A 25,434-nucleotide genomic window follows, 5' to 3' on the forward strand; every position below is an offset into this window, starting at 1 on the left:
CACCTGTTGCCCCCGTGACTGGCTCTCGGCCCCTCCTCGTGGCCCTGCTGCTTCTGGGGCCGGGGCTGTTGGACTGGAGGCCGCTTTCTGGAAATCCACTTAGCACTGACCTCATCTCTGTCCTCCTCGGAGCTAATCTGCTAATCCTGCCCGCCCCCAGCGGCCCCCGCACTGTCTGGATGTTCCTAATACCTTCTCCTCTGCCTGCCCCCTCCCTGGCTGGGGGAGGGGGGGGGTCCGCTCTGCTCTGCTTGGGGGGAGGGTGGTGGCAGGTCCAGTGACCAGGAGCTGGTGCGGATGGGATCTGTTCCGGGCACCACTCCTCAATCCCCGGGAGGATTCTGGCGGCTGGCGTTCAGGCCTGGGTTCTGCCCCTGCCTTTCCCGTGCATGGTCATCACCTCTTCGGGCCGCGTGTTCTCCTGCATGAGAGGAGGTCAGTTCTGAGCACCTTCCCCGCTGTGAAGTCAGGATTCTTCCCCACTCTCCCTCTCGCCCGCCTGTCCCCCGCAGTGTGCGGGCTCTGGCCCCCCCAGACCTGGGTTAGAACCGCACTGAGGCCACACGGGGGGGAGATGAAAGGGACCCCAGCCTGTGAGCCCATGGGGAAGGCCACGCCCCCCACCCCACAGCGAAGGGGGGCGGGATAGAAACTCCCTGAGATTTTGGGCAGGGGAGGAGGAAGAGTCTGAAACGAGGGGAGGGGTGCAGGGGGCAGGTCAAGCCAAGCATTAGAAACAGATTAACAACTGAAACGGACCTGAGGCCCCATGGACAACGGGCTGCCTTGGTGGTTGCTGAGACCCCCATTTCAGTGGACGGTTCCTTTTTCCCAGGACCTCAAACCTGGAGCGACCCTAGCTGTTTCCCATTGTTCTCTGCGTGAAGGCACTGAGGACAGGGAACCCCAGCTTTGTGGTTAAACAAGGGGAGGTCTGGACTAAGTCTACTTCTGACTTGCTGTGTGATCTTTGGAAGTTGCTTAACCCCTCTGTGCCTCATCTACAAAATAGGGGAACAACGGTCCCTACCTCGCGGGGCTGTGTGGGGATAAGCTGGTGAACTGAGATTCGAACTCAGGTCTGCAAGGCTCTGTCCTTTGCCCCCTGCTGACTCTTAAGGAGGCATTGGGGGCCTCTGGGCACCGTCTGATCACCCCATCTATGAATGCGCACACGTCTGTGCCGGACGCTGGTGTGAATCCTGGGGACACAGCTGGGGACACAGGTGAGGTCCTCACCCAGACCATGATCAGTGTTGTGTGTAACTGCTTGGGTGGGGGGGATCTCTGGCAGAGCTGAGTGAGGGGACGGCCAGTGGAGACTGAGCTCTCAGAGGAGATGACAGCTGAAAGGGACAAGATGTGAAGGGCAGCACCACAGGGGTGGCCTGGGGCAAGAGTTTCCATGCAGCAGGAGTAGCAAGTACAAAGGCCCTGGGGTGGGATGGACCCTGACTGTTGGAGGAACAGCATGCAGGTGTTCCATGCTGTGGCAGCTTGGTGGCGAGTGGAGGGAGCCTAGAGGAGCCAGCCCTGGCCCAGTCAGATGGCCTTGGGACCAAGGTGCCACCATGAAGGATTCTGCATGGAGAGGGGAGGGCTCTCACTCTTGCCTTCCAGGGGTCACTGTGGCTGCTGGGGTGGCTGGTCGGAGGGGCATCCTCCCCAGGACGCGGAGATAGTACCAGAGCAAGCCTCCAACCTGGGAGGAGAGGCTGGGCTGAGGGTGGGGCTGGTGCATGGACCGGCATCAGGGGACCCTGGCGTTTCCACACCTACCTCTCTGGTGCCCTCTGTCCTGGGCCCTCTCCCCATGCCACCACTGGCCTGGCCATGAGCTCCCTAGTTAGTGCTGATCCGGAAGGGGACTCCCTCACCAGTCCCCAGGGGGGCACCTTACAAATCTCCCCGGAGGCTGGCTGGTGGCCGAAATGGCACAGGCACCTGGCCGGCCCACGGGGCACAGAGAAACGGAGGAGGGTCGGGCCTCCACCAGCCCTTACAGAGGCAGCTGCCGCTTTCTGAGCAGCTCTGCGTGTGGGCCTGCCCTCGGGGCGCGAGGTCCCCGGGGGGGGGCCTGATGACTCCCTCCAGGAGCCCACCTTCAGGGCCCCCCAGGTCTGACCCCAATGCCGCCGCTGGGTGACTGCTATCTAGGCCCCATCCTCCCATCAACCCTGCCCGCGCGTCTGGTGCTCGGCACCTATGGACAAATGGAGACGTCGAGGCATCCGGAAGTTTCGTAAAACCCTTGGCCTCCAGACCCCTTCTCGGCCCCCGCGCACCTCGCCCTCTCCATCCTCACTCGGGATCCAACGGGCCGGCTGTGACCACTCCAGGCGGCCAGGCAGTCCTTGCCTCAGCGGGCGGGCCCTGCCAGCAGCCAAGGTCAGACCCCGCCCCCCGGCTCGCTCCCCATGGCCACGCCCCTTCCCACCCGGGCGGGGCTTGCGGGGCGCGCGCGCGCGGCCGAGGCGTGGGGAGCGCTCTCATTGGGCCGTGCCAAGCACGTGACCTGACGCCCCGGCCCGCGCGCCCGGAGCCGGGGCCGCGCCTGCGCGCGCCGGCCCCGCGTGCACGCGCGCGCGCCCCTCCCTCCGCCCGTCGAGCCGGCGCCGGGACCGCCAGGTCAGTCTCCTCGGCGCGCGCTCGGGCGGGGGCGCGCGGCGCGGGCGCGTGGGGCCGTGGGCGCGCAGGCGGAGGGCGGCCGCCTCCTGCGCCGGGCGCGTCCTGGGGCCCCTCGGCCTGGCCTGGCGGCTGCTGCGGCGGGAACGCGGGCCTGGGCGCGGCCACGTGCAGGGGCTCCCGGGGCGCCCCCGGCCTGGCTGGAAGCGCTGACCCCGCTCCCGTCTCTGGGGGGCGGGTGACCCCTGTTCCGAGTTCATCCTCCCCGAAGTTCTGGCCCAGGATCTGGTTCTGCCCCACTCTCTGCCCAGTTTCTTCATCTGCATAGTCTGGGGGCACTTGGTCTCTAACGCTCTTGTCACCAGAACCCCATGGGCCTCCCTGTCCTCGGGTAGGACCGGGATGGCAGCGGATGTCGCGGGAGGCTGAGCTCTGGGGCCCGATACCCGGTCTGCGGCCCCGCTCAGACCCTTTAGGGGGCTGGTAGCCTGGCGGCGCCTCCCTCTCCTGGCGGCGGTCCAGCTGCAGAACCAGGTCGGCCGCCTTACCCCAGGTGCCACAGGGATTAAACAGGTGGCTCTCCACGTGGCCCCTGGGCTCTGCTGGACAGCTGGCGGTTGGGATGGGTGGCACACGCTCAACTTCAAGCCGTCAGAGCGCTTCCGCTGTGTGGTCCGGTGACCTCTGCGGCTGGCGCCTGGCGACTGAGGTGAGGCTGCCCATCTGGGCCGTGCTAGCAGGTCCGAAGGCGGCGTGGGGTCCAGACCAGCAGGTCACAGCCCACATGGGCACCCCGACCCTGGCGGTTAGGCATGCGCTGCACCTCCTGCCCTGGCCCAAGCGCTCTGTGGGTTCTGGGCGTCAGCGTGGGTTGTGGGCTCCACGGGGTCCGGCACCCGCGCAGCAGCATGGGGGTGCAGACCAGACGGGGTCAATGGAGGGTGCGTGCGGTCTTGCCCAGAGGCGTCTTCAAAGCTCTGTGCTTGCCCCACCCTTCACTGACCTCAAACCCTCCTGTGAGGGAGGTTCTTCATCCCATTTCTCAGATGAGGAGGCTGAGGCCCACCGAGGTGGAGTCGGCCCACCTCACCCATAGATCTAAACGGAGCCTTGGTTTTCCCATCTGTGAAGTGGGTGCCGTGTGGCTCACCCTGCGGGCTGCCGTGAGGAGTAAATGGGAGAGGCCCTGAGCCCGGGGCCTAACCTGAGGCAGGCACGGGGGTCTCTCCGCTGCTCCCCAGGCCACCCCCGCTGCAGCTCTTCAGGGACGGAGGCTGCCCTGACCACGTGGCGGTCCCAGGCTGCTCCTCAAAGGCCCCTGTGCGGAGCTGGTCAGCCCTCAGCGCTCCCCACGGAGTCTGCCAAGCGCTTCCCCTGTGCCGGGCCCCCTGCTGGAATCAGAGGCGGGTGATGGGGTCGTGGGGGGTTGGGCGGGTCGTGGGCCTCCCCCTTGCCCCAGGTGGCCAGTGTGGTGGGAGAAGATGCGGGTGGTGGTCAGGTGGGACCTCCAGGCCGTCTCCTAGCCTTACTGGCTCCTCCTTGCCCTTGCTCTCCTCCAGGACACCTTCGCTGACCGCCAGGATGAGGCTGGGGCCCCAGCTAGTCACCCCTGTCTCCTCAGTGCCAGCTTAGGCCCTGGCGCCGGGGGGGGGGCGGCCGATGTCGTCCACAGCGTGGGCATGGTGGACAGCAGGAAAGCCGGGTGGGCGGGCCCCTTTCTTAGACAAGCGGACGGTTTGGAAGGCGAGGGGGTCCTGGAGGTGCCACAGGTGGGGGGGGCCTCAGGATGACCTCAGGACGCCGGGCGGGGTGTGCTGGGAAGTGCTCATCAAAGCGCTGCCTTGAAGCATTAGCCAGCTTGACTTCGTGCCCTTGTTGGGAAGAGGAGGACACTGTCGGCCCCGAGCTGGTGTGAGCCCACCCTGCCCCCCACTGGGGTGGGTGGGGGTCTGCAGACACACAGCGTGTGTGCTAGCGATCTTCCTGGGGGCTCACATCCAGATGGGGCCCCTGCTGCCTCGCCGGCTGGCAGACCCTAGCAAAAGAGGGGGGCAAGTAGACAGGGCACTGGCCTCTCCAGGCAGCATTTGGCTGGAGCTGGCAGGGCTGTGGTGGCCAGGGACCGGTGGGCATGTCCCCCAAGACCTTGCCCTGCCTTTGTGACCCAGAGGCTCCAAACCTCACGGTAGGCTGTAAGCAGGTGAGGCGCTGGGGTTTCTCACCTCTGGCCGGCCCTGCCCTGTGCCCTCCGTCCGGGACGGCCTCCTCACCAGCTGCCTGGCTGTCCCACCTCCACCCGGCACCCCTCGCCGTCGCCCGCTCTGTTTAGTCCCTGGCACCCCTTGCCGCCCCCGGGGCCTTTCCTCAGTCAGGAAGGTCTGGCGAGATTTCGAGTTTCTCGCCAGATACCTAATGCCTCACCCCTCAGTTTCTGCGCCTGTAAAATAGGAACAGTGAGGTGTGAGGTCAGTCACATGGGCGGACGCCGCCCTGGTGCTCAGAAGGTGTGCAGAAAACGCAACTTCCCTCCTTCCAGCCTGGGCCGTCACCGTGGCGCTGTGGCTCCTTGTTGGGGGCAGGGAGGGTTCCTAGCATGTGGGCGGTGGTCCTCAGTGGGGCCGGCACCTCCCGGGTCGTAAGGTGGTTTGGAATCTGGCTCCAAGCAGCCAGTCAGGCATTCCTTTCTCACTGTGCCAGCAAACTTGAGAGCCTACTGTGTGCCAGGCCCTGGGGAGCTGTGCTGGGACTGCCCTAGGGCCAGCAGTGAGTCGGGAGGAGGGGGACGCACCAAGAGCTCGCACACACCCCGGGTGCAGATCACTTCTGGTGACAAACGCGCTGGGGAGAAATGGGATAGGGTTGGGGGCTAGCAGGTGGCGGGGAGGGCGGCCCCAGGCAGGGCTGGCGTGGCTGTGCCGGGCCTCGTCATATCCTTCCTCGCTTGGGACGGCGATGCGGCGTAGCCGATGGGGCTGTGGGTGCTGCCGGACGTGTGTCCAGGAGCTACTCTGCCAGGTACCGAGGGCGGGGCTTGGAACAGAGGCGGCCCTGCTCGTGCGGCCCCTGCCCTCAGCGTCGGGTGTTCAGGTGGGTGGGGGGGAGGGCCGCGGGGCAGGCGTAATAGCCCAGCTTATAGGTGGGGAAACCGAGGCTCAGAGAAGGCAGTTGCCGGGGCGTGCTGGGTGCCTGCTGTGTGCCAGGACCCCGTCCTGATCTACACCCGTGGCTATGGGAAGCAGTGTCCACCTGTCCTATAGCAAAAGGCCGAGGCTCAGCAAGGCTCCTCGCTTTCTGAGGTCACGTGGCCTTCAGGTGGCGGTGGCTGAAGGAGGGAGGCCCCTCTGTCTGACCCTGCGTCTAGCCTGGTGACCCCAGACCCTCGGTGGGCTGGGAGGTGTTCCTGTGGGTGGGCTGGAGGGCCGGCCCAGGTCAGGGTTGGTGGGCGGTGCCCGGCCAGGCCCAGCTCCCGCCGCAGTGACCTCTCTGCTACCTGGCTGTCCTGCCCTGGCCTGGGGCCCATCCCCGCCTCTGCCCAGGCCTCAGCCGGCCGCCCAGGAAACGGGAAGGCGAGAAGCTGAGTGCACGTCTCGAGCCAGGCCGGTGTGGTGGGTCCTCTTGGCTATGGGGGCTCAGTGGGCACGGAGGCGGCTGGAGCCTCTCCTCTCTGAGGCCACCGTCCGTGGGGACGGCTGGAGTTGCTCTGCAGCTTATCAGCCGTCAGCGCTGTGCCCTCACGCTCGTCCTGCAGCCGTGGGTTCTCGGGCCTCCAGAGACACTGACCCCTCTGCGTCCTGGGCCTCCCGGCTGCCACCGGCACTGTGCTCCTCCCGTGTGCCCAGCCCGAGCTCGGCTGTGTCCTCCGTGGGATGAACTCAGTGTGCAGGACCCTGGAGACTCTTGCAGGCCAGCGGGGAGGAGGGCCCTGTGTCCTGTGCTCAGGACCTGTCTGCTGGTGAGGGGCCGCACCTGGAAGGTGGCTTCAAGGTCTCGCTCTCCTGCTGGGTGACCCTGGGGGTGGGCGTCATTGCCAGAGTCTGTTCTCGACCAGCAAATGAGGGTTGGACCAGATCAGTGAAGGGGCGGAGCAGAGCCTGCAGGGGTGTGGCTTCCCTGAGGTATGGTCCTAGAAGGGGGAGCCTCAGGGGGACGGCTCCAACTGTAGGGAGTCTGGGGGGCTTGGGCGCACGGCTGGGGGCCGATGTGCTGGACCGGGGCTCCGAGCCAAGGATGGAGGGTCTCCCAGCCTCCAGGCGTGGCTGCCAGGGCACAGACGAGGACAGGTCATTGGCTGCATGGCTCTGGGCCAACTCTTCTCCTTTGGGGTCTCGGTTTCCCCCTCTGCAGACGGGGGGCTCTGACCTGCCGTCTCCAGCTCCTCTGTCCCCACAGCCCCCCCCTGGGAGCTGCAGTTGCTCGTTCCCACGGCCTCCCCGGTCACAGAGACCCCGAAGCCAGGGCCGGCCCGGTCAGTGGGGGCGGGCGGACAGGCAGGCGGCCCTGCCCCGTCCACTTCCCATGGGACTGGTGCTCCAGCCACTCTCCTGGCCCTGGGGCCCCTCTTGTGACTCAGGCTTCCTGGAAGAGGCGCGGGAGCGCACGGAGGATTCCCCGCCACCCCACCCGGGGCTCCCGCCTGCCGGCCCGCCTGTCCCGTCACCGCCCCCGTGGCTGTACGCGGTGGGCTCCACCTGGTCTACATTCCTCCCTCCCCCAGAGGGTGCTCCTTTCTGCTGGCGCCCCTCCCCCCTCCCCTGCTGGTGTGGGCACACTGGCCCCCCCTCACTCTCCTGCCTGGACCGGGGCCTGGGAATTGCCATGTGGGATTCAGGGGGTGCCTGGGGTTCCCCACAGTAACCTCACTGTCCCTTCCGCATGGCCCTCGGGAGCCCAGAGCCATGGTCCCGGCTCTGCCAGGTCTCTCTGGGTCACCCTGGGCCTGCCCCTGTGCTTCCTGGGCCTCAGTTTTCTTGTCTGGAGAATGGGGACGCACCATGGACCTCGCGGCAGACTGGGTGGGAGGTCAGGCCAGAGACGGCAGCCTCGGTGGTGAAGCTTCGGCCGGCGGGCCAGGCTGCTGCCTCCAGCCCTGCGTCTGCTCCGTGTCACCAGGCTCTCGTCTACCCTCGCCGGGGGCCCGTGACCTCGGGAGGCGAAGCCCAGGTGACTTGGCTTCTTTATGTGTCCTGTGGTGCTCTTGGGCCTGGGGGGGCAGAGGCGGCATCTACTGCCCCAGGGGCTCATGTTGCTGGGGGGGGGGCAGGAGGGCGGCTCTCAAACGGGGCTCTCGTAGGTCATTACGGTTTAATCCAGATTTAGTGGTGGTTCTTAGAAAACTTCAAACAGCCCAGGCAATTATAACCGCTGTGGGCGCTGGGTGTGCTGGCTTCCCGGGAACAGGCTGCCCGCATGCATTCCGCATTTCACTGGAAATTTCCCTTACTGTCGACCGTGGATCTCTCCGGAGGCAGCCGTGGACCCCGGCCCCTGGGTCTGGACGGACCCCTGTTGATTGATCAGTACCCGCCCCATGATCTCCATCTTGGCTGCTGGGTAGTCGGATGGGCAGCGCAGCTTACTGGCTTGGCCCGGCCTCTGCCTCCCCCTGCCTCTCAAGGGGCCGCCAGGCCTGCACTGGCCCCTGCTGGGGGTTGGGGGGAGGCAGAGAGAGGTGGTGCGGAGAGGGAGAGACCAGGGGTGGGCAAGACCCCTAGGAGACGGCAATCTCTTTCCTAGAGTGTGTGGCCCTCAGACTTTGAGGAAGTCAGGGCGGCCTTCTGGGAGGAGGAGGCGCCTGGCCTGGGCTTGAGGGTTGTGGGCACCACAGTAGAGGGAGGGGCTCCCGAGGCTTAGGGCCCGAGTTAACAGTGTCACTGCGGCAGCTCCTGGGTCAGCCCGCTCGGGGCGGTGGGTCGGGGAACGGGCAGGGATGGAAGGCAGGTGCGTCGTGCCCAGCGCTCCGTCGGCCGGGCTTGTGTGGTCCTCGCCGAGTGGCCTGGAGCCAGGACTGTCGGCCCCTCCTTTACAGGTGTGCGTGGGGAGGGGGGAGCGGACCCCATCGCAGCACAGCCACCAGCCCGTCCTGCCTGGCACGCCCTCCCCTCTCTGGCCTCAGTTTTCCCTGTCTCTGGAGTGGGGCTGAATGACCTGCCCCAGCCGTGGTGGGGGGGAGCCTGATAAAGAAAGGGCATCCGGTGAGCAGAGAGGAGGTCCTGCTTCTGGCCTTTGGCCTGACTCGTCCGTCTGTGCCTCAGCTTCCCCCTCTGTAAATGGGGGCGGGAAGCGCTTTTGTGGGGATGTCGGGAAGCGAAAGAGGGGCAGTGGGTGCGGGCAGCCTGAGCCGCGTAGCGGGTGCCCCGCCGATGGGTGATGCGGATCCCCCACCGGCTCTTCCGTGACCTCGGCGACTGGGACGTTCCCACGGCCGGGCAGCCACAGGAAGCCATCTGGAGGCCTTGTTTACCCTCCCCCGGCCGCCCTGGCAGGAAGTCACCGGAAGGGCTGTCCCGAGGGGCCCCCAGGCCTGTGAGGACAGCCGGTGGCCGGGGGTCCCCAGCGGGGCACAGAGGACTGACGGGGCGGAGCTGGGTGCTCCAGGGCCCCCTGTGGCGCGCGGGCTGGAGTGTGGATGGAGATGTTCATCGAGTGTGTGCATCTGTACGTCTAGCCCGGTGGCTACCCCTTCCCCGGCGTGGCTGTGGCCCGTGAAGTCACAGCCTCAGCCCCGGGTGGCCTGCGTGATGGTCCGGGAGGGGTGGGGTCCAGGGAGCTGGAGGAGGGGCCCCTAATGCAGGGGGCAGGGGCCAGAGGGCGAGCCCTCGAGGCAGCTGAGGGTCCGGGAGGAGGTGTGTAGGGGAAGGGGGCCGGGAGACGGTGCAGGTGGAGGCTGTGGCCTCTGACGGGGCTGCTGAGGGCGAGGGCGTTGGGGTGACGTAGAGAGGTAGGCGGGGCCTGGGGGCACGGATAGTGACGAGGGGTGGTCGTGGCCCCGAGACCCTCGTCCCTCCACCCCCCTCCCCTCCACCACCCTCAGCTCAGCCTGCAGCAGGGTCAGGGCCTGGGCCTCTGCCCCTCGGGACGTGCCCAGCTGCCCTGGCATTTGCAGCCCCGATGCCCACCGACCGGCCTGAGCGTGGCTGGCTGGGCCCGGGGACAGTTCCCACGGACGCTGCCAGCTGGGCTCGCCCGACCCGAGGAAGGACGCTGACCCCAGCAGGGCCTTGGCTGCTTTGTGCCTGCCCGGCCTCCCGCCTTCAGAAGGAGCCTGGTGGGCCCGGGGGTCAGACGGCCCTGCCTGGCCAGCCGTGGGGAGCCAAGGAGCACCCCCGCCTGGCTTCTTCCTGTCCTCCCTCCACTTTCTCCTCCCCTCCCTCCGAGTTCTCACTGCTTTCCCTGCCCTGTCCCCGCCTCCCCCACTTTGGAAGGCTCTGTCGCAGGGTCCTTATGGGCAGAGCCCTCCCCGAGAGTGTGCTGGGGTTTTGGGGGCAGGGTGAGTGTCTCCCCCACCCTTCCCGTGCGGAAGCGAGCGTGAGAACCAGGGTTTTGGGCGGGATCCGGGACCGGGGAGCACGCTGCCGGGGGGGGGGGGTGTGTCCACCAGCCAGTCCTGGGTGAGACTGGATGTTCCAGAGGCGTCCCTGGGCTGAGGACGGGCAGCCGTGGGCCTGTCCCAGGAGGGTCACTGGCTGCTGCCGAGTGCCCGCCGCGTGCCAGGCCGACTCGTCCGTAACCAGGCACACAGCTGCCCCTCAGGTGTGGGTACCCCGTTTGCAGAGCCTGGGCCGACCCCAGGTCTGAGCGGCGGTGGCCTTGCCCCCTGCCTTGTCACGAGACACCAAGACCTCAGGACGGGAAGGGAGGAAGGGTGCAGTCTGTAAAAGATGGTTGCTGCGTGCGTGAGCAGGTGTGAGGGAGGCGGTGGCTGGTTCCCTGGGCCTCCTTGAGAGGCTGAGATGGTGGCAGAAGCCTGGAGGGGCGCCGGGGGCCCTGGGCCAGGAGTCCAGAGCCTGGGGAGGCTGGCCTCGGGACAGTGGCTAGCCTCAGCTCCCCAGTCTGCTTTCTCCTGGGTGCAGCGTGCTCTGTAGATGGTGCGGGACAAGGCGGGGCCCTCCACCCGCCTCCCCTGCGGCGAAGGGGTCTGTGTGGCGGCTGGATGGAGGAGAGGAGATTCTCAGTGTGTTGGGGGGTCCGGTTGGGCAGCGGCTCCTTGGCAGCTGAGAGCCCCCTTCCTCTCTTGCTGTTGCTGGGGCCGTGACTGGTGGGCTCCCCGCCCCCGGGGTCACCGCCTGGTCGCTGTGGCCAACTTTACTGTCATGCCGGGGATCGGGCTCTTCTCCCCATGAGTGCCCCTGGACCCAGAGCCCAGCCATGGCATCTGCTAGGTGCTCCTAAGGGTCCATGAGCTGGTGAGTGGGCCTCCAAGGAGGGGGGTTTGGACAGATGGAACCAGGGAGGAGTCCTAGGTAGCTGGCAAAGGCCTGGAGAGACAGCATGGGGTGGTGTGGGGGCAGAGAGTGCTCCCGGCACGGGGCACAGTGAGGGCAAAGGGCCGGAAGCAGGACCACGCACGGAGGCAGTGTGTCTCCAGAAGGGCAGGAAGGCAGGTGGGGCTGGAGCGGAGGGGGAGGAGAGTGGGGGAGGGCAGCCCAGCGGAAGGGCCTTCAGGGCGGGGAGGCTTGGGTTTTTTCTTCTGAGTGGTGTGCGTGCCACTGAGGGCTTTGGCCCTGGAGGACGGGGTCAGCCTGGGTGCTGCCAGGTAGGGAGGAGGGGGTGGGGCGGGGGTACCCAGGACGCCAGGTAGGGGGTGGGGGGTGGGGCAGGGGTACCCAGGACGCCAGGTAGGGGGTGGGGGGTGGGGCGGGGGTACCCAGGACGCCAGGTAGGGGGTGGGGGGTGGGGTGGGGATACCCAGGACGCCAGGTAGGTGGTGGGGGGTGGGGCGGGGGTACCCACGACTCCAGGGTGGGGACTAGCTCTGGGCACACACTCCCCAAACTCTCAGTGACCTCAGGTGGCCCGGGCACTGCTGTCTCACCTGTCACCATCCATGGGGACTCTCCTGCCCCACATTGGGGATTCTGGGAACTTTCTGTTTCCTCACCCGGTGCTCGATTCTGTGACACACCTCGATCTGGGCTTGCAGAGACCTGCCCGTGCCCTGCAGCGATTCTGAGAACCGGGGTCCCCCGAGCCTGCCTTCCCCGGGGAGCAGTTCCCTGCGGTCTCCCCTGAAGCCTGGCTCACCTTTCTGCCCCCTGCCTTTTCCTGCCTCCTGGCCTTTACTCAAGCTGTGCCCGGACACCCCGCCCTTTGCCCTTCTCAGGGGGATCTCTTGAGACAAAAGAGGGACAGCGTGTCCTTCCGTGTCCCGCAGGCCACCTGGTCCGGTTCTCCAGGGATGCCTGCACCTGCTGCTGGTGCCCGCCTGTGGCCTGGACTCTGGGCAGTCACAGGTGCACGTGCAGATTTGTGTCTGACAGAGAAGGTGGCCCCTGTGGTGTCACCCCTTACAGCATCACCCGTCTTGCTCTCCTGCCCTCTTCCGGTGCTCCGTCACCACGGGCTGGGAGCACTCGGGGCCCTGGACCCTCCTCAGAACCGGCTTTGCCCCCTGCCGGCTCCCTGGCAAACGAATGAATCCTTGACCTGTGCTCACTCTATGTGTGCTGGTTGTGTTTGGAACTTCTAAAGTTGCTTTGACAACTGTCCTTTTTATTTTATTTGTTTTAAAGAGTATTTATTTTTGAAGGAGAGACAGGGCGTGCAAGCAGACAGGGGAGGGGCAGAGAGAGAGAGAGAGAGAGACAGAATCCCAAGCAGGCTCCGTGCTGTCAGAGCATGGAACCCGACTTGGGGCTCAACCTCACGAGCCGTGAGATCGTGACCCGAGCTGAAATCATGAGTCGGAGGCTCGACTGAGTGAGCCACCCAGGCGCCCCTCTTTCCCAGCCCCACCCGGGCTGGGCGCCCTGGAGGGCCCCCACTTACCTGCCCGGCTGCCGGGACCTCCGTCCCTCCCTGGCCTGCCCGGTGCCCTCGGCAGCCTGGTGCACCCGAGGGGCCCGGGGAAGGGGCTGACCAGGTGCTCCCACCCCGTGTGGCGACGCCCACACTCCTGCTCCAGTGTGGGATCTCGGAAGAACAGACGCCTGTGGGTGTTTGTCGACCGGCCCCCGGGTCGTGTCCCGCACCGCTCCTGCTGTGCGCCGTCCCTGCGGGCGAAATGAGAACAGAACTGGAGGTGACCCGGGCGCCCGTCCGCTGAGCACAGAAAAGCAGAGCGCGGTCTCCACATGGCGTAGAGATTCTCAGCCGCGAAGAGGGTGAAGTCCTGACCCGATGACAGCACGCACGCCCCTAGAAAGCATCGTGCTGAGTGAACGGGGCCAGAGGCCGGAGGCCACGTGGTGCCTGATGCCGCTTATGTGAAACGTGCGCCCGGGCAAATCCGCGGGCGTGCGATCCCGGGCACCGGACTGGCTGCCAGGGGCGGGTGGCAGGAGATTGGGGCCGGGCTGCGACGGGTGTGGGGCCGCCTGTTGGGGTGACGGAAATGCCCTGGAGTCAGGCGGCCGTGGTGGCTACGCAGCACCGTGGAGATGTTAGAAAACGCCGAGTAGACAAGTAGCGAAACGGCACGTGTCGCGTTCCGTGAATTTTATCTCGGGAAACAAATGTAACCAGCTCCCTGCCCCGCAGAGTCTGGCCTGAGCGGGTTCTCAGCTGAAGTCTGCAAAATAGGATTAGCCCGGCTCGGCCCCAGGGCGGCCAGCGCGCAGGGACTTCATTAGCGCTTGGAGGGGAGAGTGGCGACGGGACGCCCGCGGGTGCTGGGCCGTGGCGGGGCTCAACGAGTTTGGGGAAGCAGGGTCGAGCCGCCCTCCTCCTGCCTGAGCACGGTGCCCGGCATCGGTGAGTCTGGCTGAGAGCGCGAAGTAGGCGGCTCGCGGACAGGTCTGTGTCGTCGTGCGGTCTCCTGCCCTCCCTCCTCCGTCTCCTACCGCTGCGGGTCCGCAAAACCCCGGGCGGCCGTGCACAGGGGGGTGGGGCTGCGGGGCCAGCCGGCCCAGCACCTCGGGCCCGTGCCCTGTACGGGGGCTCACAGAGCTGCTGAGGGGTCAGGTGAAGCCAAGTGGTCACGGGCTTTGTCACCTCGGAAGTCCGTCCCTTGCCCCCTTCTGTCCCTGTACGCTTGGCTGGGTCCAGCGAGGAGGGGGCTGCCGTGCCTGTTCACTCAGCCGCCTCTGGGCACTCCCGCCTGATGTGAAGAAGGGGCAGCCCTGGGGAAAGCAGGGGGTGGCGGTGGGGGGGGGGGGAGCCGGCAGTGCCATACCAAGTACGGGTCTGCCTGCTGGCCTGGTGACGCGGCCCGACCTCCTGCTGCCCCTGGTGTGCCCACAGCGGTGCCCAGAGCTGCCCGAGGGAGCCAGGGCCTGGTGAGGACCCTGGGCCGGAAGTTGGATCAGCCTCTCATTCATTGCTGGGGGGGTGGTGGGGCTTCTGGCTCCCCGTGGGGGGCCCTCGAGGCCCCGGAGAAGAGGGGTTTCCCTTGGGTCGTTCTGCTGTGACGGTTCCCCACTGCGTCCTCTGGGAGCTGGACAGTGCAGGTGACCGGGTCCTGATGCCCAGCGCCCCGGGACGGGCCTCCTCTCTGGGAAGGCAGCTCGGATGGCGTGGGTGGGGCTGCAGGGGGCGGGGCGGGGGCGGCAGGGGCAGCGGTGGGGGCGGCATGGCTGAGTGCCTAGTGGGTGCCTGTAGGGTGCCTCCCCTCCCGTGGCCGGCACCTCCTCGCTGCCCTCTCAGGCTGGGCATCCCTCCTTGCTGCCCTCACGGCGGCCGATGTCTGCAGCCAGGAGCCGATCCCGCCACCCTCAGGTCGCCACGCATGACCAACACGGGGACGCCGGGGCAGGAGACTGGGGGGTGGTGGCCGGTGTGGCCCGGCCCGGGCTCTGCCTCCGTCCCTGCGTGGTGGTCCCTCCACTGACAACCAGCCGGGCTAGAGATGGTCGAAGCCACATAAGATGAGCAGGAGGCAGGGAGGCCGGGCCAGGAGGCTCTCCTACCTTCGCGGCTGGGAGGCTGGAGCCTGGGCCTGGGCCGAGGTGGGGTTCTATGAGGTGCCCTCGCTGCTAGTGCGTGGTGTCAGAAACGTTCTGGAAGGGTGCCACTGGCTGCGCCCCTCCAGATCACCACGTCTCTAGAGGAATACGGGCTCCGGGACATTCTGCGGGGAAGAAGCCCTCGGTGTCCCCAGCATCGCCATCTTGAACGCGGGTTCTCCTGCGCGGCTCAACATTCAAGGGATCCAGACGAGGCTGCTTGGAAGGGAGGTGTCCTTCCAGACCCCAGGAGGACAGCCATCTGCAGCTGCAGCGAACTCATTTTACAGATGATCAAATGGAAGCACAGAGAGGTTGAGGGATGTGCTCAGGGTCACACAGCTTGCGATGGGGGAGCCAGGCTGGGAACCAGGCCAGACTCCCAAGCCGTTGACACTCTGGGAATAGTGGTCACAGCCTGAGCAAGAACATGGGCAGAACCTCACCTGGGTCGGGCTGATGGGAGGGAGCTGTCCCCTTCCCTGGGCCCCTGGAGGCCCTGCCTGGCCTGGGTGTGAGGGGGAGCTCCGCTTCAGAGTCTCACGGCCTCTCTGGGCCTCAGGTTCCCGGTGGTTGGATGGTCACTGGCACCCGCAAGGCCGTGGCCTCTAGAGGGTGGACGGAGGCTCGGGTTGGAGGCCGTGCGTGGCGGGCGTAGTGCTGGCGTCTCTGGGGTGTGGGCTGCACCATGTGGGGTTCCAGCCGCTGAAGGGCAGGAAGCAGTGCTCCTCCTGCTGTTTCAGAGATGGGACACGGTTCTTTGTCCAGCCCGGGGCTTGGGGTGGCCGTGATGGCCTGGAAATGCCAATGGAGCCAACTGACATGCTAATGACGCCGGACGGGCTTCTGGAAAGGGAGAGAGGGCTCAGAGAGGGAAGGTGGTGGCTCAGGGGGGTCCGTGGGTCCCCCTGCTGTGTGTCCTGGGTGCAGCGGCCTGCCCCTCTCTGGTCCTTGGGGGGCGCCGGCGGGGGGGGGGGGGTGGCCCGTGTCTCACTGCCAGGCCGGCCCAGAAATAGCCGTGACCTTCCGCACCCAGCTTGGCAACGCCCGGGGCCGAGGGGCCTACGTGCGCCCGGCTGAGTCCTCACAGGGCGGTGGGGCCGGTTATTCTGGACGTGGCCTCCCGAGGCCAGGTCAGAGCTCTTTCCCGTGGCTCCCGAAGGCCCCTCTGACGCGCGTCAACCGGGGCCTTGGCCGGCAGCCCTGGCTACCTCCAAGATCTGGCGCCCCCTTCCTGCCCGCCTGACCCCCAGCGACCCCGGGTGCTGGGTGGGGGCAGGGCGGGGATCCCAGGGATGAAGCAGGCGCTGGGTGACGAGGCTTCCTGGAGCCCTGGCCTCAGTTGGAGGGCTGGGCCTCGGTTTCCCCATCGGGGGTTGTTTTAAGGAGAAAATACATAGAAAGTGTCCACCCAGGGCTGGCTCTGAATCCTGGCTCAGCCCCCTCGTAGTTGTGTGGCTTCAGGCAAGTCACTGACTGCGTGGCCAGCGTACTTATCCATAAAATGGGGCCTCAATGCACTTATCCGCAAAACGGGGTGATGGGTGCCTCCAGGACTGCTCTGAGGATGAACGTGGGCCAGGGCCCGTGCTGAGAGCGTCGGGTGAGGCTATGACATGGCAGAGTCCCTGGGCCTTCCCCAGGTTGCCCTGGCGGATACTGGGCTTATCCCTGGGAGGTGCCAGGAGTGGCGATGGCCCGCGGACCTGGGTTCCAGCTGGGCCACAGTCTCCTCTTCTGTGACACGGGCCGAGTGTGATGGCTGCTTCTGGCCAGGCTGCTGTGTGCGGTGGTGAGAAATGGCCACCACACCGTGCTGCCCCGAGGTCCAGTCACGCCGGGTCACCACTGCAGACAGTGTCCTGCCACGGGCACACGGTGCTGGATGGGCACAGGGGATCGGCTGCTCTGTGGGCAGAGCCCCTCCCCTGCGGGTGCTGGGCTGGCGTCTGATCCTGCTTCCCAGTTGGGATTGGGGCGCACCGTCTGCCTGGTGCTGGCTGCATGCTGAGGGGCCCCTCCCCCGGTCTCCTCACCACCCTCGGGGGCCCTGTCCTCGCACCGTCGGTCCTGGGCCTGAGGGGAACCCAGCGCGGTTCCTCCGTGGAGAGGGGCCGGGGCCCATGGCCCTGCTTGATTCAGGCGGGCAGCCCCGGGCCCTGCCCTCCAGGCCGTGTGACAACTCCACGGGCACCCGGGGGGATGGCACCCAGAGGGTGGGCCCCTCAGGGGGCAGTTCTTGTTCCCCTACCTTGTGAAGGTCTGTTATTTCCACTTTGTGCTGATGACTCAAAAGGCCCAGAGAGGGGAGGAGGTGGGCCCAGGGGCACACAGCAGCCACAGGGAGGGATTCCTCAGTTGCCAGGGGTGTCTCAGCCTCCTACCAGCTGAGGACCCCCGGGGGACCTCCAGCTGATTCTGGCGGGTAGGGACTTGCCCAGCAGCCTCCTGTGTGAGGTCACATTGACCTTGAGGGCCACGACACCCACCCCAGTTCTCAGAGGACCCCAGCTCCCTTTTGCCTGTTGAGGGTCCTGTGTGTGTGTGTGGCACGGGAGGAGCTGGGATCTACCTGGTGGACTGGGGAGGCCCTGAGCTCTCAGGACGGCAGGGTTGGGGACCTCCGCATTCCTGGCAGGGGCTTGACCTGGGGCCTGGAGGGTGCAGGGGCCTCTCAGGGGCCATTGGCTCCTAGTGGACCCATGAAGCGCCATGCCCCTCTGGGACGCCATGCCCGTTCTGGGCACCGGCCCTTGGGGACCTTGGGGACTTGGTGGCATGGTGCCGGGAGTCAGCGCCAGCCCAGGGGGAAGGCACTGGGGACTGTGGGTGCAGCTAGGGCGGGCTCTCCGAGCTTTTCCTCCTGTTAGAATCCTGAGGCTTAGGAATTCCCAAGCGGACACCCTGTGCTCCAGAACAGTGGGCCGTGGGCTGGCGGACAACCAGGCCTCTGGGACCGAGGGCAGGGGTGCTGGGGGCAGGGGGTGCAGCCGGGCCCACACACACTGCTTCCCGCCACCCGGGGTCAGCGCGGCCTCGTGTGCCGATGCAGACGGCGGGGCCCCGGAGGGGGAGGCGGAGCCTGGAAATTTTGGAAACACGGATGAGTCCAGCCGTGTCCGTTCCAGGACAGGTGGGCTGGGACCTGGGGAGGGGCAGTGATGGCCCACGGCCCACGGTGGGGGCTCCAGCCCTGCGAGTACAAAGGCGGGACACCGGGTCTCAGGAGGGTGGACCCCCTACCTCTGTGTGGAGGCCCCGGGCAGGGAGACCCTCGTGGTCTGACTTCCAGCCTGGGCAGAGTCCTCCGAGGCCCAGAGGAGGATGGAGCGTGGACCAGAGAGCATGGAGGGTGTGGAGGGCCACGGGGTGGGGGGGGCCATAGTGGCACAGGGCAGGGGGGCCCCTCATGGCACAAGTGAGTGTCCGCGTGGACAGAGCTGCCGCCGGGCTCTCGGTTACACTGGGCGGTGGGAGGCGAGTTCGAGCAGTCCTGTCCGCTGTCCTGTCCGCTTGGCGGGCCGTGTGGCCCGCTTGTGTGCACTGATCCTCGGGCTCGTACCCCACCTTGGGCAGGTCCGAAGGGGACCAGTCGTGGCCCTGCCCTCCGGGGGCCCAGAGTGCTGGGACCTGGCCTGAAGGACTGGTCCAGACAGAGGAGAGGGGCCGGGAGGTGGAGAAAGGGCTGTGGGTGCAGGGGAGGTTGGTGCAGTGAGGTTGGGAGAGGCCAGAGGGAGAAGGGCAGCCAGGTGGAGGGACAAAGGACGCAGGCCGGGTGGCGGGCGTGTGAGTCACAGCACCTGGCCGAGGCTGCAGGAGGCACAGTGAGGGGCAGTAGAGGCGGACGGGCTGGGAGGCTACGGGGGGCTTTGGGGCCTGGCCAAGGCCCTGGGGAACTTCGATGGGTCTGACCGAGCCTGGAGAGGGCCTCCATCTGGGGTGGGATGACTGCTGGGCAGGTGCCTGGTGGGAATCCGGGGGCACGTGGATGGGGGGATGCCCGGGCAGGGGGTGGTGATGGCTCTGGGCCATCGGGGTGGCCGGGGGTAGCAGCCCCTCCTACAGCCAGGAATTACCCCCACCGCTCACCTGGCAGGGAACAGGAGTTAGCCTGAGATGCCCCTCCCACCCCTATCCAGGGTCTGGGGAGAGGGGGCAGAGCCCTGGTGGGAGCAGGGACAAGTGACTCTGGCCGTCAGGGGCGGGGACAGCCCCTCCCCCTCTGGTGGGATTCCTGCTTCCTCAGTGGTCGTGCAGGGCCTCGAGGGGGGGCCAGGCCTGGGTGGGATGAGCTAACCCACCAGTTAGCCGGCTTCCTCACTTCCTCGTGGAGGAGACTAGGACAACAGGAAGAACTGAGCACTGAGCTCACGGTGGGGGGGGGGGGGTGCTCACAGGGGCTCTGGGTAAGCTGGGCAGCTTTCTGGAGCCCCAGAGCAATCTGGGGAGGGCACTGGGGGGCTGCTTAGGTTGGGGGCAGCCCGTAGAGGGCCAGGCCGTTTCTGTGTGGGGGTGCTGGGGTGGCAGGGGTACAGTGAGCACCCCGTCAGGCAAGGGAAGCGACCTGGAACCCCCTTCCCAGCCTGCAGCAGGCAGTGGGGGAGACAGGCCAGAGACCTGGGAAGCCCCAGGCTGTCCCTCTGACCCTTCACTCCGCCAGCTGCCCGGCCTGGGACTCTCCTCTCAGCTGGCTCTGCACCCGCCCCTCCTGCCCCCTCCCTGCTCTGGCTGCCTTTGGATACAGGGCCCTGGGGACCGTCCTGCCTCCTGCAGGCCCCAGAGTCAGGCTCAGCGGGGGAGGGGGGCTCTCCTGCCCGTTTCCCGGGACCAGGGTGCTCGCCTCAACCTCAGACCCTCTTCCCAGCCCCACTCCCCTGCTGCCCGGCAGCCCCGGGAGGCGGGAGGAAGTATAGCAGGGGCCAAAGGCTGGGATCCTTCTGGGGCTGCCCCGGCCTGCCCCCGCCTCCCAACACAGTTTACCGGCCCATGATCTGGGGCCTTTGACGCGGGAGGGCGGGCAGCCAGGCGGGGATAAAGCTGGGCGGGGGCCCGGCGCCCCGGGACTCCAGGACCAGGAAGGCGGGTGAGTGTCCGTGCGCTCCCTGGCTCTGGGTCTCGTGGGGGTGGGAGGTGTGGAAGGTGGGGCTGGCGGGAGGCCCGGGTGTGGCTGCCCTTGGGACAGACCTCAGAGAGGGTGCGGGGTGGGGGGGGTCGGGTGGCCAGGGGTTCCCGGGCCTTTGCTTGCTCAGCTCGCCTGAGCCTCAGTGGTTTCCTCCATCAAATGGGGCGAGGGTGGCCCTGGTGATGGAACCTTCTCCTTCCAGACCGTGCCGGAATGGACACTGTCCTTCCAAGCTCTTTGATAGTTCAGTGACCCCCGGCCAGTGGCACAGGGGAGGGTGGCCTACCCTCCTGGCCAGCTGCACTGTTGATGGGCGGTGGGGTCCAGCCTGGCTCCTCTGCCCGTGGGGTGGGGATATGCCGAGCCTCTCTGTGCCCGTGTCCTCTCTTGTTAGAGGTAGGGGCCACATCATTGGTGGTCATTTATTGTTAGCAAGGCAGTGAAAGGAGGTGCTGTGGGGCCGGCCCGCCGGGCCCTCCTGCCAGCAGGTGGGACCTGTGGTTGGTTCGGCCCTAACTGAGAGGCTGATCTGACCAGACCGTCTCCAGCAGGTGCGGACCTGCACGCCACGTTCTCCTTTGACCCTTCCAGCGACTTGTGGGGCCATTTTAAACGCCCTTGTACAGAAGGGGTCCGTGGAGCTTCAGGGATGCAGGAGCCCCTCCCCAGCGACTAAACGGAGGAGTTTACGGTCTGTTCGGCCCTGAGAGTCCCTGGGCTCCGTCCGAAAGCAGGCTCCCGCCAGCGGTAACTGCCGTCTTACCATTCGTTGTCAGTAAGCGGCAGCTTGGATGGTCACTGGTTGTTATCTCGGGTTTGAGTGACCGCCTCGCCTCGAGGGTTTTGGAAGTATCCGGAGCTTTCCAGCTTGGTCGTAACTGTGAGCAAAGCACGAGTCTCTGGGCCCTAAGTCGAGGACCTGGTGGCTCTTCTGGGGCACGGTGGCGATTTTCGTGGCTGGGCCTCCTGGCATCTTCTTTGGCTGCTCTGAAGGCCTCGTGTACCCAGTACCCTGGGCCCCGCTCGGCACAGGTGAAGTTTGCAGGATTCATCCCGGGGGAGGGAAGAAGGAACCCAGTTCCGGGTTGCTCTGCTCCTCCTCCGCCTGGCCTCCGTGGACAATGGGGCCCACGGTCTTTGGCCTCAGGTGGGAGTGTGTGTGTATGTGTGTGTGTGTGTGTGTGTGGCGAGGTGGGGGTGGTGGAGACTTGGGGCGTAAAACGGGTTCCAGAGCCGGCAACAGTGGTGGTGGGCACTCTTCTCCGGGGCTCCTGGAGGGGGGCGGCCGCGATGCGCATGGGGTCGTCCTGCGTTTCTCCCAGAGATGCTCGGCTCTGCTCACCTTTTCGGAGAGCCTCCCCCCAGTCTTGTTTCTGTCTGGACGCCGTCCATCGCCTGCTTATTGTGTGTCCCCCTGATGGGGTTTTAGGGTGACGGGGGGGTTCAGGGCTGACGGCCAAGAAAGAACTCTTGAGACGTCTTTGGTGCAAAAAGGTGGTTTTACGAAAGCATGCGACAGGACCTGTGGGCAGGAAGAGTTGCCCTGGGGTTGTGACAGGTGACTCATTATATACCCTCAGGTCGGGAGGGGTCGGGGATAGGGTAAGTCTCTAAGGAATTTTGGAAGCAAGGTTTCCAGGACCTTGAGGGGCTAGGACAATGCCGTTTATTACCGTTTAATAAAACCTCAGTCATGAGACCCTTCAGATGCATATCGGGGGCCATAAACCTGGAGTATGATTGCCAGCATACATCTTGGGGCAGTTGAGATAAAGGAAGTTGACTTACAGGGTCCTCGAGGTTGGGGCAATGTGAAGCCAAGGTTCCCTTTTGTCCCGAGCAGAGTGTCATCATCGAGGCAGCTGAGCTCCCGGAGGGAGGTCACCCTGCCTGTTTCAAGGACTTGTCAGTGGGCCGTAGGCAGTAAGGGAACTTAGTTTTTCATTTGCCTTAGTTTCCCACGTCTCCATGGCAAGCACTTAAGCCCCTTTCCTTTGTTCTTGGGCGGCCAGGAGTGTCTGAGGAATATCCCACAGATCCCACCTAGGGGGTGCCAGCCTGTATTTTTCCCTCTGCCTGCCCCACGCTCCCTCATCACCCCCACTGATCTCAACCCCAGACAGTAGACCCCCCAGAGGGTGGGGTCATGGGGGTTCACTCACCCCTGATTCCCGCCCCCACGCCCCAGTGCTCTCAGCATGGGGCCTGGAACAGAGAGGGTGCTGGGTGTGTGCACGTAGGAATGAAAACTCAGTGGGGAAAACCCCAGCAGTGAAGCCATCCAGGGCTTCCTGGAGGAGGAGGGGGGAAGGAGGAGAAGGCTCTTACCTGGTCTGGAGGGTGAGGAGTATCTGGGGGCATTCTGGACAGAGAGAAAGGGTGGCTGGAGGCACGAATCCTACAGGCCCCTCTCTACCTCCTCCTACCTGTGAGCTGAGCGTGGGAGGGACAGGGGCCAGTGGGCCAGGCTGGAAAGTCAGAACTTGGCTTGGGGCCGTAGGGAGCCACAGATAGTGTGTGAGCAGCAGCAGCAGCAGCAGGGGGCCGCCATTCTATCTGCTGGTCTCACTGTAGCGGGCTGGGGCGCTCGGGTGGGTGGGTGACATGGGCCCTTGATCCCAGGTTGAATCTGGGGCTGGAGGTGGCGTTGTCTTCATTGAAACCCACACTGAGCTGCCCTCTGAAAAGGGACGGCGTGTCATGCCCATCCTGGTGGGAGAGGGGGCTGGCTGGTTGGAGGAAAGAGAGAGGGGGATTAGGGTCTGGAGACCCTCAAGGTCTCCGTCCTCGGATGGGGGAGCAGGGCGCGTGGGTGTCCCTGAGTCTGTGTCTCAGGTGGGTCCTGAGCGGTGCTGGGGTCGTAGTGGCCTGGGCCTGCCTCTCAGGCCTGCATGGGGACGGGGTCAGGGACCTCGGGGGACGGCCAGGCCTTAAACTGTGGAGGGACTGTGCCCGGCTGCGTGGGATCCCGTTGGCACTGACAGCTGGGGCCGTGGCTGCCCCCGGCCCTGTCCTGTGCGCTTTTCGTGACTGAGTTCACGATTCCTGACAGTGTCCTTGTAAGGCAGCTTCTGTGGTCCTTCCTCCTTGCAGACGAGGGGACAGGCACAGAGAATAAGTGCCCGTGGCCACCTGGTCAGTAGCAATCTCGCTGAGGAGCTGGGCTGCTGTGGGTACAGGGGCAGGCAGTCAAGGCTCGGTCAAGGCATGGGGGTAGGAGGGTCCCTCGGGCGGCTCCCGCTCCGTGAGGATCAGGCCGGAGCCCCAAGGTAGGAGCCAGGGGAGGGGAGACTGGGCAGGTTGAGGTCCCCGGAACCCCAGTGGCCAGCTTTGCGGGTGGGCCATGTGTGACTCAGGCAGCTCAGTGATGGGCGGTGCTGGGAAATGCCACATCTGAACCCCGTGTGCGACAGCTTAGGAAACTGAGGCACAGGATGGAGGGAGGTCTCTGTGAGGAACCCAAGGGGCTCAGCTCCAGGAATGGGGTGACCCCTGGCTCAGTAGTGCTGCATGCATGTGGGGTGCCCATGGGGTCAGGCTTCTCAGGACAGGGGGACGGAGGGGTGGCCGGCAGCCCCATGTGGGGGGCAGGAGAGGGTGGGCAGGCTGCCTGTTCTGGTGGGTGCTTCCCCTGTATTTCCGATCAGCCCCGTGCCTGGCGCTGGGAGACGCTCAATAAATATTCGTACATGGGATGAATGAATGAATGCATGACCGTGTCCCTTCCCCCTCAGTGAGTCCTGAGGTCTGGAGTCAGAGCAGGGGAGCCTCAGGGGCATGCAGGTGGCTGAACACGCTCAGAGCCCGCGCTGAGGTGGGGGATGGGCAGTGGGGGTGGGGGGTGGGGCTCCAGACAGAAGTGGGGAGTCCCTCACGTGCTGGATACACGGTGGCCGGTGTGGCGCCGTGGGATGTCACAGGCAGCCCGTCAGCGGTGGCCACACCTTCCAAGCCACAGAACTCCCCCATCCTCGTCCCCGGCTGGGCATGCCCAGGGGCGGGGGCGTGGACTGGGCTGGCCATTACCAGGGAGGTTCTTGTGGCACCTGCTGGGTGAGTCCCGTCTAGGCGACGGAGGCCTACGGTGGGCCTGCCAGGCTCCGGATGGCCACAGGGTCGAGGAGTCCCAGGATGCCCGGTCTGGCTCACCCGGCTGCCTGCCCACCCAGCCACTCTGTGCCCGCCGTTCCTGACAGCTGGGGTGGAGCCCAGCAGGCTCACCCGAGCTCTCGGGGTGCCCACCTGCCTGCACGTGGGTCCCCGGTGGAGCTGCGGCCTGCCCACCCAGTGCTGGTGGCCGACGGTCCTCGAGGGCGGCCTTGGGGCCAGCCGCTTGGTTTGCTGAGCCAGCACCACACCCCCCGGGGCACCATCAAAGTCTCTGGTGTGATGAGGGGGGCCCAGCGAGGCCGAGGGGCAGCGGGCCAGCTCCGGGGAACCTTCTTGCCGGGCTCTCCTCCACCTCGCGATCCTGGCGGGTGGGACAGGTGGCCGCCCCCGTGGAAACCGAAGCCTGCTCTCCACGGCTCTGCCTCCAGGTCGTCGCCTGGGTGCCCCGCGGTGACCGGCCTGGAGCTGGCACCAGCTCGGAAGGTGGCTTTCCTCCCTGGCAGTGTCTCCGTTTGTAGAGGAGGCCGCGCGCCCCACAGAGGGCAGGCCCTGGCTCCGGGTCGCACAGTTGGGGGGGGGGTCAGGGCAGCGGGTCAAGCCCTGATGAGGCTCCAGGCGTCAGGAGCGTGCCGGTGCCCCTGCTGCTGGCCGGCTGCTCCAGGAAAGCCTTCCCCGGTCACCTGAGCCTCCGGCTCTGCCCTCAGCAAGGCCCACTGTGCTGGCTTACTCTGCTCAGAAGCTCTCCTCCTGTTGGTCGCCATCCCGGCTGTGGGCACTCGGCAGGCACTGGAGGCAGGACCCGGTTGTTGGGGTTGCTGCCTGAAGGCAAAGAGGCACTGCCAGGGAGGAGTAAGCTCCCTGTCGCTGGAGGTGTGCAAGCTGGGCATTAGGTGGCGTGGGTGACCTTTGAGTTTCCTCTGGACCTCAGGGGGCTGAGATCCCGTGATGGGTTCTGGACATTTCTCACATCTGGACCTCCGCCCAGAACGCTGGGTCATTTGCTCCTTCCGTAAACAAGTGGGGAGCCCTCTTGGTGCCAGACGCCGTGCGGGAGGCAGGCTGGGCCTGGGACACTCTGCTCTGAAGGGCATGTGGCCGAAGGGAGAGTGGGCCGGACAGGGACGGCGGGGGAGGGGGAAGAGGGTAGCAGTGCTTGGTCAGTGAGGGCGGCTGGCCCCTCCGTGCTGCTGGGTGCAGGGGCGGGAGGGCTCGGGGAAGGTTTCCTGGGGGATCAGGGTGGGCTTGGCCTCTCGGGACCCCCCTGCTGGCCCCCCAGCAGCATGTGGACTTGGGCTCGCTCTGGGAGCCTTCCAGGAACGGCTCCTGCTCTGATAAAAATAGACTTCTCCGAAGGGCTTGGTGTTGTGCCAGCTGCCGCAGGTGCCCCCCCCCCGCCCCCTGGCCTGGCAAGAGCGGGTGCCCCAGACAAGGGGGAACCGTGCTGCTGGGCCCGGGTTTGCCGCCCGCGCGGCACGGGGC

The 25,434-nt window shown here is 66.2% G+C and overlaps 1 protein-coding gene across 3 annotated transcripts in view; it reads left to right on the forward strand.

The window, feature by feature from the left end:
- Nucleotides 1-286: 286 nt before the first annotated feature.
- Nucleotides 287-25,434, forward strand: part of PTP4A3 (protein tyrosine phosphatase 4A3) — a 36,689-nt gene continuing 11,541 nt past the window's right edge. Inside the window, exon 1 of one of the 3 annotated variants that reach the window (XM_043601888.1) lies at nucleotides 287-435. The gene's annotated coding sequence lies outside the window, so the exon portion shown is untranslated. Of the gene's footprint in view, nucleotides 436-2,508; nucleotides 2,629-19,546; nucleotides 19,807-25,434 lie in introns of those variants that run through there. The other 2 variants (XM_043601890.1, XM_043601889.1) reach the window with 2 other exon arrangements.

Source organism: Prionailurus bengalensis, chromosome F2 (assembly GCF_016509475.1).
Source record: "Prionailurus bengalensis isolate Pbe53 chromosome F2, Fcat_Pben_1.1_paternal_pri, whole genome shotgun sequence".
Classification (NCBI taxonomy): Eukaryota; Metazoa; Chordata; class Mammalia; order Carnivora; family Felidae; genus Prionailurus; species Prionailurus bengalensis.